Here is a 16,585-nt window from a genome sequence, read left to right on the forward strand (position 1 = left end):
CAAAAGTATCCGAATGACCTGAATTGCATTTCGCCTGATTCGCATGCAACCCACATAACGCAGCTGTCTAGCAGGTCCTCTAACCCCTCCTTGGTACAGTCGTTTGCCTACTGAAAATGGCTCCAACAAGTCACCCCTAGAAAACTCGGCTCTGTAACGCAATAACTCAAAATGTAAAGTAATACCACGATGCTATCAATATCAGGGAACACCTTATCACAGATATGACTGTCCTTAAGGCTTGTAAGCTCACATTTATTGCAATAAATGACATACCTGAAAGGTTACCACTCTCATTATTACGTCAGATAGGTAATGCACTTAGTAAGTTCGTCGTATTCATGATTTCTTCTTCAAAGTAACATACCGTACTTGTTATTTAACACAAAATGACATTAAACATTTAAGTTATTCACGAGCAGCTTGTTGAGAATATGTATGAACTTCAAATGACACGACGAACCGTCTCGTTCTGCATATGGATTCAAACCCAGGTCATGCAGACTAATATTTCGTGACTGACGGAATCTAACAGTCATCCCTGACTAGGCTTACAGACAGTGATATACCTAGATTTTAGACAGTATCAGTTAACAAATATGAACTTCAAATTACATAACGTAAACATTTTTAACGGACGCAAATTCCTACCCAGCATCTATTGTCCCTGTTAACGAACTAAGAGAGATGTTAAATACTGCTTCTTCACAGGTAACTTACTTGAAATGCCGTGAGGTAAAGCTTTGTGTTGGACAGGGATTCGAACCCAGAACCTAATCGGATTGTTATCGAAGCACAATCAACGGCGACATATCGGATTTTCTCGGCAGTAGCTAGATGTTTTAACTGAAATGACGAGACGAAACATTAATTTTTTGCTTCCCAGGACTCCAATCCAGACCTATCGCTGTTATATTCTAGAGAAAACGAACGTTAAATATGAGTTTGTTACTTCAGCAGCGACATGAGAGCGTGTTTGACTAGAAATAATATGACGAAGAGTTCAGTGCTGACTAGGAATCGAACCCCACACATACCGCTGCTGACTACACACAAAGAGTTGTCAGCTACCGAATTTTTCTCCACTAGCAGCTCGGAGAAACATCCTTGAACTTACAGTTATCTCTCAAATAGTCCTGTGTCTCACTGGGAGTCATAACCGTCAGATATCGTTAGTGTTGACAACGAATGAAAATGCATTAAAAATCAAAATTATTATCCACCAGCAGACAGGTGTTCTCATGCTAGAGCATGATACCACATAATGAAAACTTTAGTGCCAGGCCAGCAGTCGAACCCATTCACGCGCAACATGTGGAGATGTTGAGGAATCTGCAGTTTCGAACAAACAACAAATTCTAGTCGAGCTGTATTGTCAAGAAGGGATCAAATTCCGCGTTAAGGGCGGTCTGAGTTGCATTCCAAGTTCAGAACCAATTTTATCGACTTACAGAAGCTCAAATAAAAGATGGAATAAGGGTCCTGTGACCCTACATAGCGTTTGTTGCGTCACTAGAAATAAATAACTAGTATAAGAAAGGTTATTGGTGATAGAGTTCCCACATTTCGCCACTCCTGACTTTATTGTGTTTCAACCTTACGTCTACTTGGTAGAGAAGGAATATCATGTTTAATGTTAATTTCAGACCACAATGCCGTTATACTTTCTTCCATTGGCGTAGCCAGAAGAGATTGGAATCTGTCTCTCCCTATTAAAAATCATCGGCATAAGTTGAAATCGAACCCAGACCATCATAATAGGAACCTCACACCAATCCAACAGGCCAGCAACGCCTCTCCTGTATGACTCATTTCCTATCATAACACCGCTGCGGCACACTCGATAAGAATTCTGACACAAGCTCCCTCTAGTGGTTTGCAGAGCGTTCAGTACATTCATTTGCTTGGTTGACCGAATCCCCATGAACTAGCTGCCTCAGCTACCCAGTGCATACATTCAACTATTTTGTAATCACCGAAATAAAATCACGTGACTGCCACCTACACAGAACTTCCAGCAGTGTAGGATGCAGAAATTTAAATAGGAAGTGTTCCTTTCCAGTTGAGCTACTCTATTGCGCTATCTGTTTGTTGAAAACGTCCTTTAGTGCAAAAGAAAAGCTGTAACTGTCTGTCTGTCTGTCACAGCACTGTGGAATTCGGAAGTTCTGGAGGCGCTCTAGGTAAGTGCCGCGCACCATAGATAAGACGTTGCTAGTTCTATTGCATTCGCTGCTACCTTTTTTACAACGCATTTCTGCTGTCTGCTGAAGTTACCAATTTAATGGAACTTTGAACATAATTCCCTTCACTTCTCAACCCAAAATAGCCGCAGGTGGAAAAAGGGCTAACTTCTGCGACATTTTGTTCTTTTCAGGTTTAATAGACTGCCAGGCAGCTGATGCATCTCGAAGCTTTAGCATTATGTATAGGGAGAGCGCATCAAGCCAAAATAGTCAGAAAAGTATTTTCTACATTAGCTGTCGTCTGGTAGTGGCATTTTATTCTTCAAACCTTGTTTGACAGCTTTTACTCAGAACAAGTTTTCTACATGCATGTAATCAATATACTGCATGTGCATTGTCAGGATGTCATAGATAACATCAGGGAATTCGCATATATCGTTGATGATTAATTTCTCTCTCATGTTTAATATTGTTTTAACAACACTAAACGAAACCTTACGAAAATTGGGCACTGCATTATAAGATATGAAATAAAACTACCCACGATAAGCTTACATAACCTTACGTCGAAAGTCTCATTGATAAAACTGAGTATCTGTACACAAGCATGTATCTATAGGCACGAATTAGTAAAATACTACTCAGATTTCGATTGGGTCTGTGTTTAATTGGTATGCTGTGTCATACTCAACAGACATGCAAAAGTGGCATTTCATAAATAAAGTTATGTATTCCTAGAGACCCAAAATATGCTTGTCAGCAGCGGAACGAGGCGTTACCTGTTGTGGAGCATTGTAAGTTTTTCACCATTGAAAATATTTTCTTGCGATTTCCTTATCGATGTTTGATCTGACTGTTTGTAGCTTTTTCACAGAAGGGATAAAAACGTTACATTCAGCGAGAATGGAGCCACGAACCATAACAATCGATTTCTCAGGGGTCATCACGTCACCACATAGCAAGCGAAGAGGTATGTGTTGTGCAGTCCTCTTACGATGCAAATAGTGGCTAGAGCTCGTAAACTGCTATTTAAGGGACGAGTTTAGCTGTGATTTCCACATGCAACGACTTTCCTGGGCTGAAAACTGTAAATTTACAATCTTTTGTTACACCTCAAGCGATAATAACTCAGATATTTCAATGAAAATGACAGGAAAAATCAAGTGAACTTTGAGGCTTAATTCCGTGCACACCAGGAAGTAACTCGTCGATCACAGAGTTCCCAAATATACCTTGCCTTGTTGCCAAATCTCAGTTACAGTACTAGCAGGAAGAAGACGAACCGATGGGATCCTATAGCGGACTGGGAAGTGACAATACCTGGCCTCTCAAAGACGTGGCTGCTACGGCCTGGAATGCGTAATGGGTCTGATTCGCATTTCTGTAACCAGGTTTAGGGACTGCAGCGTAGTTACTAATAATACTCAGAACTGACTGCAAACTAAGCATCATAAATCAGTAACTCTCATAGTTGTTTTTATATTTATTTCGTAACTGTTCTCAAAACTAAGAAACTCATTCACGGACGTTTTCGTGCCTCGCCGATAGTCGAGCACACCAAAGAAATAAAAATGAAAAAGTATGTGTGTGTATGTGTGTGTGTGTGTGTGTGTGTGTGTGTGTGTGTGTGTGTGTCTTAGAGAGAGAGAGAGAGAGAGAGAGAGAGAGAGAGAGAGGAAAGAAAGAGAGAAAGAAAGAGAGAGAGAGAGAGAGAGAGAGACAGACAGACAGACAGACAGACAGAAATAAAGATAAAAAAGAAAGAGAGACGGTAAAAAATTTTTGTAAAGAAATTGAATACCAGTATGTAAAGAAATCTTTCATTAAAATAACACATTCCACATCGTTACGAAATGTCGTATTCATGATCTATGGGACAATTATTAATCTCATATAATCTAATCATATCATATTGCTGACTAGCCGTGAAGAGTCATGAATTATCGAAATTTTCGCCAATATCAGTAACCAAATCTAAACTTGAAATTAAAAGACGACAGTTTTTGTAATAACCCGGGACTTCTATCAAGACCCTTTCATCCCTGTTAACTAACCACGAAAGATGTCTGGTATACCTCCATTCAGAAGGAACAAAGTGTGTATGCACGTAAAGATGAAGTGCATGATGTGAAGTTCTGTGACGGAGGTACGAACCCAACACGTAATCGGATTGTTAACTAAGAAAATCAAATGTTAAGCATCGGTTTTTCTTACCAGCTGCTAGGTGTTTGAATCTAAAATAAGGATACTAATTTTTGTCCCTGAGCGACAATCAAACCGCACTCCTATCGTTCTTCTTTATCGTCCACGAATATAGCTTAAGTATCAATTGCTTACTCACCAACAGTAAGAGGTGTGCTTGTTTGACCAGAAATTGTTGGCAACAAATGAACAGACATTAAAAATACACTAGCAGGCCGGTGTGCACGTGATAGGACTTGAAATCAAATTATGAATATTTTTTTACTGGGACAGGCATCGGACCCACATACTTACCTTTGGAGGAGACCTAGAGAAGGTTGCAGTCTTGGGAAAAGGAACGAAATGATTGAACTATATTGTTCCGAGAGATTCAGATCCTCGAAGGGGGAGATACGAATTCGAATTTTTCAACGTTTCTAGTTCAATCAAGTACAAGTGAAATAGGAGCCCTGTTCCTTTAAATAGCTATCGGTTCATCAAATAAAATAGATTTTGTAATGTAAGTAAATTTACTGGCGACAGTATTTCTGTTTACAATGACCTCCGCCTATGTCATTTCCTAAAACAAACCGGCTCTGTCCAGTTGGGAATGAAGGAATGTGATGTTTAATGCGGATTCTGGATTATAACGTCTTTCTCGAGGTTACCAGAGGTACAGTAAATCTGATTGTGCCTCTTAAAAGTAAATGACTGAACCCACGCAATGCACTTGTGATAGTTCGTTCCACCAGACCATTGTGGCCACATTTCCGAGCCCGAGAAGTGTGCTGTAACGTATGATGTTCTTAGCTTACAAAATTAGTCATGGCGGGAAAAAAATGCGAGTCTATTAAATGATTAAGTAGAATCAGGCTTCTGACGCGGACATTATGCTATTCTCACGATAGCAGGATGTAAAGACTCTTCTAGGCATCATAGCCTCGATGTGAACCATTTTGAAATTTTCACTAATTCAGGAAATTTCTTAGTTCGAGAAAATCCGCTGTGAAGTGTGAAGTTACCGGATAAATCGATTATTACCGTCATTATTACTATCATTTTCTTCATACCGCGGCTGGAACACATGTGCCTGAAGATCATTTAAGGCCTTTTGGTCATTATAGAGGTAATTGCCCAAGTACAGGTTCTTTCCCTGTCTACTGCATCCTTTTTTGTGTTAATATTAGACATCAGCAATTACTCGTAGATTACATTAAAAGCAAAGTAATTGATAAAGACGTTATTTGATAACAAAAACCCGCTGCCTTTCTTCGTTTAATTGCGCCTTGAAATGGCTGTCGAATACTGCCAAACCAAAAGCCAAGGGACCTTACTGCCATCCGATGTACGTCAATGTCAGTTCTTCCATATGATTTGGTCGACGTGACCTGTTTCAAGTTGTGTATGACAGAGAATGTTTTAGAAAATCAATTGTTTTCCTATGCAGTAAACAGAAAGATTTTCATTCTAAGCTATCCAAGTTGAAAATTTTCGCAATATTAGTTCAAATTAAATATTCGCTTCTATAATGTAGGAAAGTATTTCACAGTTGCAATACCCGCATTCGACTCATTGTCCTTACCCTTAGTTCAAAATGGTTCTAATGGCTCTGAGCACTATGGGACTCAGCTGCTGAGATCATCAGTCCCCTAGAACTTAGAACTACTTAAACTTAACTAACCTAAGGACATCACACACATCCATGCCCGAGACAGGATTTGAACCTGCGACCGTAGCGGTCGCGCGGTTCCGGACTGTAGCGCCTACAACCGCTCGGCCACTCCGGCCGGCTTAAACTTAGACGCTGACTATAAATTCTAGCTCAGAGTGACACCTGTTTAAGTAACCTAATGTAGCGAAGCCTGTTTGACAGTGCTCTTTCTCACCGGGAAATATGCAATTCACTCATTGGGCTCCATAAGTACACTGTAACAGTAATTTCTGCGTGTATGCAATGCATACGGATTGTAGAATTTAGTGGTGCTCTCTCTTCCATTACTGTATACAATATGCCTGACTTAAACGCCCCTTTCATCATTAGAAGCCCTGGGCGTTGCAACATCGTACTGACAACTGTAATGTGCTTATATTGGCAACTTCACTGTTCGTTTTACCTGATTTTGTAATCATTTAAATAAAACAACATGAACTTCCAGTGGAAGACATTTCGTCCCCCTTTCCCTCGTGTGAAATTTGTCAGTAGGCTTTTTGCCTTCCAACCAGCGAAATGCGGAAGAGTACGGCCGGTTAACGATTCACAAACCACGATTTAGTGCCGTTAAGAAGATTTCTTTAAACATTGGCGTAGCTGAAGGAATTTAGTTTCTTCTCAAATCGCCTTATGCATCAACGTTCACAGATATCTCAAATAGCAAACGCTCTTTATCCAGGTACGAAGGTTGTAAAACAAACTTCCCACAGTTTGTGTCCGGTTGATCTTTTCGTCTGATAGCACTGCGTAAGTATTATGTCTAAGAGGTATCACAAGTAGTGTTCCTGTAGCTGTGGGAATCATTGGTTGAAAACAAGTTTAACACCAGTGGGTACAGCACTGCTAAATATTCAAAAAGATTATCAACCTGAGATCATTCACAAACTGAGGCGTATTTGTAATATTGAAGCTAGACTGTGTATTCTTGTCTTCCTTGAGTGGGCATCGGAAGGCGTTTACACACACTGATACGAGAGTAATCCCAAAAGTAAGGTCTCCTAATGGACACGCATCTGCCAACGCAGGCACAAATGAGAGATTCTTAATTTTAATCCTAAGCACAGACCACAGTAGTAGCTGCATAGAGGCGAAGTGATAAAGAGCAAGAGAACGAATACGAAGGTCTCAGGTTCAATTCCTCGTTAGGCCCACGATTCATATGTGCCATTTTATACTTATTTCCGGTCAGGCAGTGTTTGTTGACGTGAAAAATGCCGAGTTGCACTGTGGTTCGAAAGCCACGTTAAACTGTAGGTTCCCCTATTAACTGGCTACGTAAGTCAACTCAAAGGTCGGAGGAAAGCAACGGCATACCACCTCCAACAAGACCGTGCCTATTAAAGCACTGTGGTGTTCAAACCACTCTTCGACTGATTGTTCAAACCACTCTTCCGACTGATTACTGCTTTACTTTCTATGGGTTCCAAAGTTAATGATCTTTGGGTTATTAATATTTTCGTGCTTTCATGCTGTAGCTTTGATACCAGTAAACGTAAGTAACCGGCTGAGCACTGTCACCGTTCGAGTTGTCAGGGTGGTAGACGACGATGTTGTCGACCCCAGTTACAGTCTTGGTCATGGCTATGTTTCAGTCGAATACCTCCATGTGACTATTTCAAGATATACTTTTATACAATTGGTACGCATCCAAATTGATATCTGATAGAGCTGTATTTAGCAACATGAATCAGATATGTTTTCCGTGCAGTACATCGGACAAAACGTCAGTGAAACGAGATTTCGTTTGTGTGATACGCATGGTGCACGAAATATTTGTGTTTTGCTTGCTTCTGTGATAGGTTTCACCCCACTGAATGCAAGCAAGCTCACGAATAGACTGTCAGTAACTGAAATTACGCAACAATACACTTAAAAGTTGTATTTTTGCATTATGTGTCCCAATGAAAATAACAGTAAACAGGTTATATGCCTACTTGCTTATTATTCGCGCTTCTCGATGCTTTCCTCAAAAAATAAAAACAAAAATAAAAAGAGAGAGAGACAGAGAGAGAAAACAGAAATGTATTTCAAATATCAGCTTGGTGACGCCATGTTCGCTTCGTGATGTGAAGCAAGGATAATTGATAAGTAATATCTCGTTGTACTAGCGATATGTTTGGCTGAAGAGTTCTTTCTTTTCTCTCTGCAAACATCAAGAACAGAATTCACTAACAAAGAGTTAAGAACAGCTATGCAGTGGGCCAATTAAACACTCAGCTTTTCTTGGTTATTTTGTTAATCGTCTGTAATGCAGTAAACATCCTTGATTACTGACTCGTTATTACTACCATTTTTATTGTTATTCGTCATCTCACAACAGCTTCCCTATCACTCATTGCTGCCGATGCATGTAACGAATGGATCAGGATGAATGGAATATGGGATGTTTCGTCACGGAGAATATGCACATTTATCTCGGCGTCTTGTGATCAAGGTAATATGAAAATCTCAATAAGAGAAGATGACAACGGGGTGCTGGTGATGCAGGCAATAACACCTAACTATTTCTGTCGACTTAATAGCGTGACGACAGACACAATGGCGTCTCACTGTAATTTGATTGTAATTCGTTAGCCTTCTTGCGACCTCGTTTTAATACCTCATGGAACAGGCATAATATTTTGCTTTTTAAACATCGAACTTTGACACCCAAAGATAGTAGATGGAAGGATACAAAGAAACAATCAGAGTCATGGGTGTGGATCCAGTTCATCACTGGAAGACTAAATAAGAGGGGAACATTAAGAAGGCAATGAATACCCTGGTTAGAATACATTATTTGTATAGATCTGGAGATGAAAAAGCACAGATCTGCACAGTGCCCGAATCTGCACTTTAGTTTCTGTCTTAAAGGGCATAATTTTTAGTTTATTCTCTTCTGAATTTTCAAATGAATTGATTATTACGTGGTACAGAATAAGTAGTTAACTGTGTTTCTTACAGCTTCCATTCGCACCAACATTTTTCTACATTCTCGTGCAATTCATGAAATTCTACTTGTATGATCACGAGACTGCACATAGATGCTATCGATTTCGAGGTGCAAAGTGTTTGTTATCTTACTTTTCGTGACTTGTGGGCAAAGTTGTTTCCAAAGACTTTTTATTGTACTGAAATAATCTTTTGTCACAAAGTAACGAGGTAAGTGTTTTATTCGTATATATTTTTTGGGCAACTGTAACCGTGTTGGAAGATTGCACATCTGAATGTTTGACACAACTGGTAGGAGAAAACGCTGCATATCAACCAAACCCCGCGCCTCCTTTCTGTATCCTCCTATGACACGAGCACGGGATTCTCCTATCATAACGCTACAGAGCTGTTCCTAGCACAGCTGAGAATTGGCAACATCGTCACAAACAGAAGTTTCATCGTCACAAACATTTGGCAACACTGTGACATTGCAATCACTTCCGTGTATGGTACTGAACTGACTCGCTAAATTTACTTGATATTCCCTTTCCATTTGAATGACTCGTGCTATTCAATCCTCATGTAATATAAGACACTGAGACAGAAAATTCAATTTTTTGGCTAAAGAAATGTTATTCTTCACATAAGTGACAACTTTTATTATCTTACACGATGCATTACGAGGCTGAGTGACCAACACCATGATAAGAGTGGCGTGCTGGCAGCAGTGTGTCCGTAGCCCCTTGGTACCGCCCATGTCTCGTGTCACAACGGCTCAATGAGTCGTCAGTTCTAACCGTGGTCGGGGCCAGCGTGTGTGAGTTTTTTTCTGATTTTATGGAGCTGCGAATTTGCAGAAAAATTCTGTAAGGAAATCAGGAGAAAACCTTTACACATCAAATCCTCTTGGTAGCTGGACACAGTAATTTGTATTACAGCATATTGATAATTTTTTCTTATGGACCGTCTGACAGCAACTGAATAAAACAGTTTTAGTGCCATACACGTTTCGCCTTTATTTTCTGCAAGGCATCATCAGTGGCCTGGAATGTGTACATATGTTTGCTATTTAATTTACATTTTTGTCACTGTTCCTCTAGGTTATAAACAGTTCTGGTGGTTGGTATCTCCTATTACGTAGTAATGTTTTGAACTGTACTTACAGTATGCGTGGACAATTTCTTACATATTACGCTCATGTTGCATTTTTGGTGTTGTTCTTCTTCTTATAAATGCCAATTTGCGCCCTTTTCCCCACATTCCACAGTACTATGAACTGAACGCTTGTTTCAATGCGATATTTTGGTTTCTGTTGCTGACTGTCAAATGTTTTTGCCAAAGACCGAATGTTATTGCCAAACTTTCGAGTGTAATTATTGAAGTATCCGTGATCTGTTGTGTATGCATGTGTGTGTGTGTGTGTGTGTGTGTGTGTGTGCGTGTGTGTGTGTATGTGTATGTGTGTCCAGAAGGTGAAGGGGGAAGAGTTTTATTGTTTATGTTATCATTTCCTTCATTAAGTGTAGTAGGGAGCCTGTGCTGATGTGTGTTTGTTCATTTATCACGTGTTTGTTTTCTGCTACGGCTTTCTGGATGTGGAAGTTTTCTTGTATTTGTATAAGATGTTTGTCATGGTTGCTTATTCTCAATATTTGCATTTCCTGTTCCATGTTTGTAGGATGAAGGTTATGGTGTTTCAAATGTTCTGAAAATGTGGAATGGTTTGTTTCGTACTTCGTGTTGTGACTTGGCAAGACAGCCAAGTCACTATGAGAGGAAGCCGAAAGGCACGCGTTTAAATTCACGCAGGCTGGCGTGAGGTCTGGAACAGGTAAAGTAATTGAGACTAGCAAATAAAGTACGAAGCTGCTGGAATACTTAAATTTAATCCGTAAGTGGTGAACATAGCTCTTGACGGTACATGCATCACAAGATAAATAGCAAATGATAATGGCGCCTTGCTAGGTCGTAGCTGAAGGCTATGCTAACTATCGTCTCGGCAAATGAGAGCGTAATTTGTCAGTGAACCATCGCTAGCAAAGTCGGCTGTACAACTGGGGCGAGTGCTAGGACGTCTCTCTAGACCTGCTGTGTGGCGGCGCTCGGTCTGCAATCACTGACAGTGGCGACACGCGGGCCCGACGTATACCAACGGACCGCGGCCGATTTAAAGGCTACCACCTAGCAAGTGTGGTGTCTGGCGGTGACACCACACTCCGAACATCTGATATCTTTTTGTATCAGATGGTCCATAAGTAAAAATTATCAATATACCGTAATATTACACGCAACTGAGGAAAACAGGACTACAAAAGTTGAAGATGATAGTAAGTTGTGTTAATGGTCATAGATCTCGCCTTTCTGACTGCCAAGCTGCTTCACAATACAAGCGTCTCTGAAGAAATTCGAATCGACCGTCAACAATAAGAAATTCAATATTGTTCTTCACTTAAGACTCACATGCCAGGGTGATAAGTACGATGGAAAGGAACCTCTTGATTACTACAGGGCATCTATACTAAATTTCCACAGTAGAAATTAGGAACTCTCTGCAGACATTTGCTAACAGGCGGCTCTAGAAACTTACTTTCTCTCTGGGTAGCTTCAAATATGGGCAATTTTGTCGTCTTAAATCTAATTGAATATTTTAAATATCACTTTTGAACAGCGTTCACTTCTCCATTATTTAATGTATGCACCTCAAAACAAGCAATTTGCCTTAGTAGCTATAGAGCAGGTTCTGAAAGGTATTGACACAATGTTTCACATCCATTTACCAAAGGGAATCAAAGAAAGAAACCAAACACTTTACATTACACTTACTCTCTGTGCCTTGACTAACACGTATGAATCAATGGCAAAAATAAATTATTTGAAGAATCTCTTGTGAAAGGTAAAAGAACAGGATGTGGCGCTTTAATTATAGTGCACTGAATCAGACACAATGAAATTAATTCCATGCCACATTGATGTATTGCATACTAGTGTAACAAAATACTCATCAAATAAAAACGGTTTTGTGCCTCCAATGCTATCGAGTGTGAAACACAAATCGTAGACAAATTTTATGGGTCACCAATCAACAACATTAAAACATTTTACCCCATCGAGAGTGAGGCGTGGAGCAGATGTTGTCAGCAGAAGGCGAAACAGTGCAGTGCCTCAGCCCCCGCCGGTAGGCAGCAAACGGATCCCAAAGAACTCAGGCACATGCAGTGTTTAGAAGCAGATGGTCGGCCAAGAAATCTCTCGCTAAAATATTGTTGAACCAAACTTATTACCAATGTTACAGAAAGCAAAATACATTGTAGATTCGCTTGAATTATTCTCATAGCTTCACCACCGAGAGAAAGGGGCGATAAAAATTTTGTCAATATGTGCTTTTGGTTACCAGATGTCGTATTAGCTAGTCTCCCGTTTTACTTCAAAACTACAGTCATAGACAAGAGTGATGTACTCTGATTGCAGTTAAGAGTTCCTTCGGGAAGTGTAGCAGTTTACTATGTTGCCAGGTCGAGAATATTGCCGAACATTGATTTCAGAGAGGAGCACGACTGTATTGTCCACCTTACGTGAACGAATCGGTGGTCAACGTTTTTGTCTAAGACTGTATCTGCAACACATGTTGCACGCATAAGAACCAGAAGAATTAAAAAAAGCATAATTAGTTTATGAGAGCAACGTTAACGATAGCGTTCCAAGTATTCATTTTATTGTATAAGTGTGAGTCAACGCCTTCCAATGCCCACTCAAGGAAAACAAGGATACACAGTCTAGCTTCAATATTATAAATACGCCTCAGTTTGTGGATGAACTCAGACGTAGGTTGATAATCATTTTGAATATTTAGCAGTGCTTTACCCACTGGTGTTAAACTCGTTTTCAACCAATGATTCCCACAGCTACAGGAACACTACTTGTGATGCCTCTTAGACAAAATACTTATGCAGTGCTATCAGATGAAAAGATCGACCTGACACAAACTGTGGAATATTTGTTTTACAACCTTCGTACCTGGATAAAAAGGTTTCCTATTTGAGATATCTGTGAACGTTGCCGCATAAGGCTATTTAAGAAGAAAATAAATTCCTTCAGCTATGCCAATGTTTAAAGAAATCGTCTTAACTGGACTAAATCGTGGTTTGTGAATCGTTTACCTGCCGAACTCTGCCGCATTTCGTTGGTTGGAAGGCAAAAAGCATACTGACAAAATTCACACGAGGAAAAGGACGACGAAATGTCTCCCACTGAAAGGTCATGTTGTTTTATTCAAATGATTACAAAATCAGGTAAAACGAACAGTGAAGTTGTCAGTATAAGCACATTATTGTTGTCAGTATGATGTTCCACCGCACAGGGCCTGTAATGACAAAGCGCCCGTTCACGTTAAAAAAAAAAAATGGCTCTCAGCACTATGGGACTCAACATCTGAGGTCATCAGTCCCCTAGAACTTAGAACTACTTAAATCTTACTAACGTAACGACATCACACACATCCATACCCGAGGCAGGATTCCAACCTGCGACCGTAGCAGTCCCGCGGTTCCGGACTGCAGCGCCTAGAACCGCACGGCCACCAGGGCCGGCGCCCGTTTAGGTCAATCATGTTGTATACAGAAGTGGAGGAGAGAGCACCACTGAATTCTACAATACGTATGCATTGCATACACACAGAAATTACTGTTACAGTATACTAATGGAGCCCAATGAGTGAATTGCATATTTTCCGGTGAGAAATAGCACTGGGAAACAGTCTTCGCTACATTAGGTTACTTAAACTGGTGTCACTCTGGGCTGGAATTTATGGTCAGCAACTAAGTGTAAGGACAATGAGTCTGATGCGGCTTTTGCAACTGAGAAATACTTTCCTGTATTATAGGAGCGAATATTAAGTTTTAACTAATATTGCGAAAATTTTGAGCTTGGATAGCTTAGAATGAAAATCTTTCTGTTTATTGCTAAGGAAAACAATTGATTTTCTAAAACATTCTCTGTGATACACAACTTGAAACAGGTCGACCAAATCATTTGGAAGAACTGACAGCGACGTATATCGGAAGACAGTAAGATCCCTTCGCTTTTGGTTTGGCAGTATTCGACAGCCATTTCAAGGCGCAATTAAACGAAGAAAGGCAACGCGTTTTTGTTATCAAATAACGTCTTCATCAATAACTTTGCTTTTAATGTAATCTACGAGTAATTGCTGATGTCTGATATTAACATAAAAAAGGATTCAGTAGACAGGGAAAGAACCTGTTCTTGGGCAACTACCTCTATAATGACCAAAAGGCCTTAAATGATCTTCAGGCACATGTGTTCCAGCCGCGGTATGAAGAAAATGATAGTAATAATGACGTTAATAATCGATTTATCCGGTAACTTCACACTTCACAGCGGATTTTCTCGAACTAAGAAATTTCCTGAATTAGTGAAAATTTCAAAATGGTTCACATCGAGGCTATGATGCCTAGAAGAGTCTTTACATCCTGCTATCGTGAGAATAGCATAATGTCCGCGTCAGAAGCTTGCTTCTACTTAATCATTTAATAGACTCGCATTTTTTTCCGCCATGACTAATTTTGTTAGCTAAGAACATCATACGTTACAGCACACTCCTGGGGCTCGGAAATGTGGCCACAATGGTCTGTTGGAACGAACTATCACAAGTGCAATGCGTGGGTTCAGTCATTTACTTTTAAGAGGCACAATCAGATTTACTGTACCTCTGGTAACCTCGAGAAAGACGTTATAATCCAGAATCCGCATTAAACATCACATTCCTTGATTCCAAACTGAACAGAGCCGGTTTGTTTTAGGAAATGACATAGGCGGAGGTCATTGTAAACAGAAATACTGTCGCCAGTAAATTTACTTACATTACAAAATCTATTTTATTTGATGAACCGATAGCTATTTAAAGGAACAGGGCTCCTATTTTACTTGTACTTGATTGAACTAGAAACGTTGAAAAATTTGGTGCTGGTCTGTCATTCGAATTCGTATCTCCCCCTTCGAGGATCTGAATCTCTCGGAACAATACAGTCCAATCATTTCGTTCCTTTTCCCAAGACTGCAACCCTCTCTACGTCCCCTCCAAAGGTAATTATGTGGGTCCGATTCCTGACCCAGTAAAAAAATATTCATAATTTGATTTTAAGCCCTATCACGTGCACACCGGCCTGCTAATGAAAATTAACGTGTATTTCTAATGTCTGTTCATGTGTTGCCAACAATTTCTGGTCAAAGACGCACGCCTCTTACTGTTGGTGAGTAAGCAATTGATACATAAGCTATATTCGTGGACGATAAAGAAGAACGATAGGAGTGCGGTTCGATTGTCGCTCAGGGACAAAAATTATTATCCTCAATTTAGATTCAAACACCTAGCAGCTGGTAAGAAAAACCGATGCTTAACATTTGATTTTCTTAGTTAACAATCCGATTACGTGTTGGGTTCGTACCTCCGACAAAGAACTTCACATCATGCACTTCATCTTTACATGCATACACACTGTGTTCCTTCTGAATTGAGGTATACCAGACATCTTTCGTGGTTGCTTAACAGGGATGAAAGGGTCTTGATAGAAGTCCCGGGTTATTACAAAAACAGTCGTCTTTTAATTTCAAGTTTAGATTTGGTTACTGATATTGGCGAAAATTTCGACAATTCATGACTCTTCACGGCTAGTCAGCAATATGATATGATTAGATTATATGAGATTAATAATCGTTCCATAGATCATGAATACGACATTTCGTAATGATGTGGAATGTGTTATTTTAATGAAAGATTTCTTTACATACTGGTATTCAATTTCTTTACAAAATTTTTACACACACACATACTTTTTCATTTTTATATGTTTGGTGTGCTCCACTATCGGCGAGGCACGAAAACGTCCGTGAATGAGTTTCTTAGTTTTGAGAACAGTTACGAAATAAATATAAAAACAACTATTAGAGTTTCTGATTTATGATGCTTAGTTTGCAGTCAGCGCTGAGTATTATTAGTAACTACGCTGCAGTCCCTAAACCTGGTTACAGAAATGCGATTCAGACCCATTACGCATTCCAGGCCGTAGCAGCCACGTCTTTGAGAGGCCAGGTATGGTCACTTCCCAGTCCGCTATTGGATTCCATCGGTTCGTCTTCTTCCTGCTAGTACTGTAACTGAGATTTGGCAACAAGGCAAGGTATATTTGGGAACTCTGTGATCGACGAGTTACTTCCTTGGTCTCTAGGAATACATAACTTTATTTATGAAATGCCAGTTTTGCATACCTGTTGAGTATGACACAGCATACCAATTAAACACAGACCCAATCGAAATCTGAGTAGTATTTTACTAATTCGTGCCTATAGATACACGCTTGTGTACTGAAACTCAGTTTTATCAATGAGACTTTCGACGTAAGGTTATGTAAGCTTATCGTGGGTAGTTTTATTTCATATCTTATAATGCAGTGCCCAATTTTCGTAAGGTTTCGTTTAGTGTTGTTAAAACAATATTAAACATGAGAGAGAAATTAATCATCAACGATATATGCGAATTCCCTGATGTTATCTATGACATCCTGACAATGCACATGCAGTA

The sequence above is a fragment of the Schistocerca piceifrons genome, chromosome X (assembly GCF_021461385.2).
Source record: "Schistocerca piceifrons isolate TAMUIC-IGC-003096 chromosome X, iqSchPice1.1, whole genome shotgun sequence".
Classification (NCBI taxonomy): Eukaryota; Metazoa; Arthropoda; class Insecta; order Orthoptera; family Acrididae; genus Schistocerca; species Schistocerca piceifrons.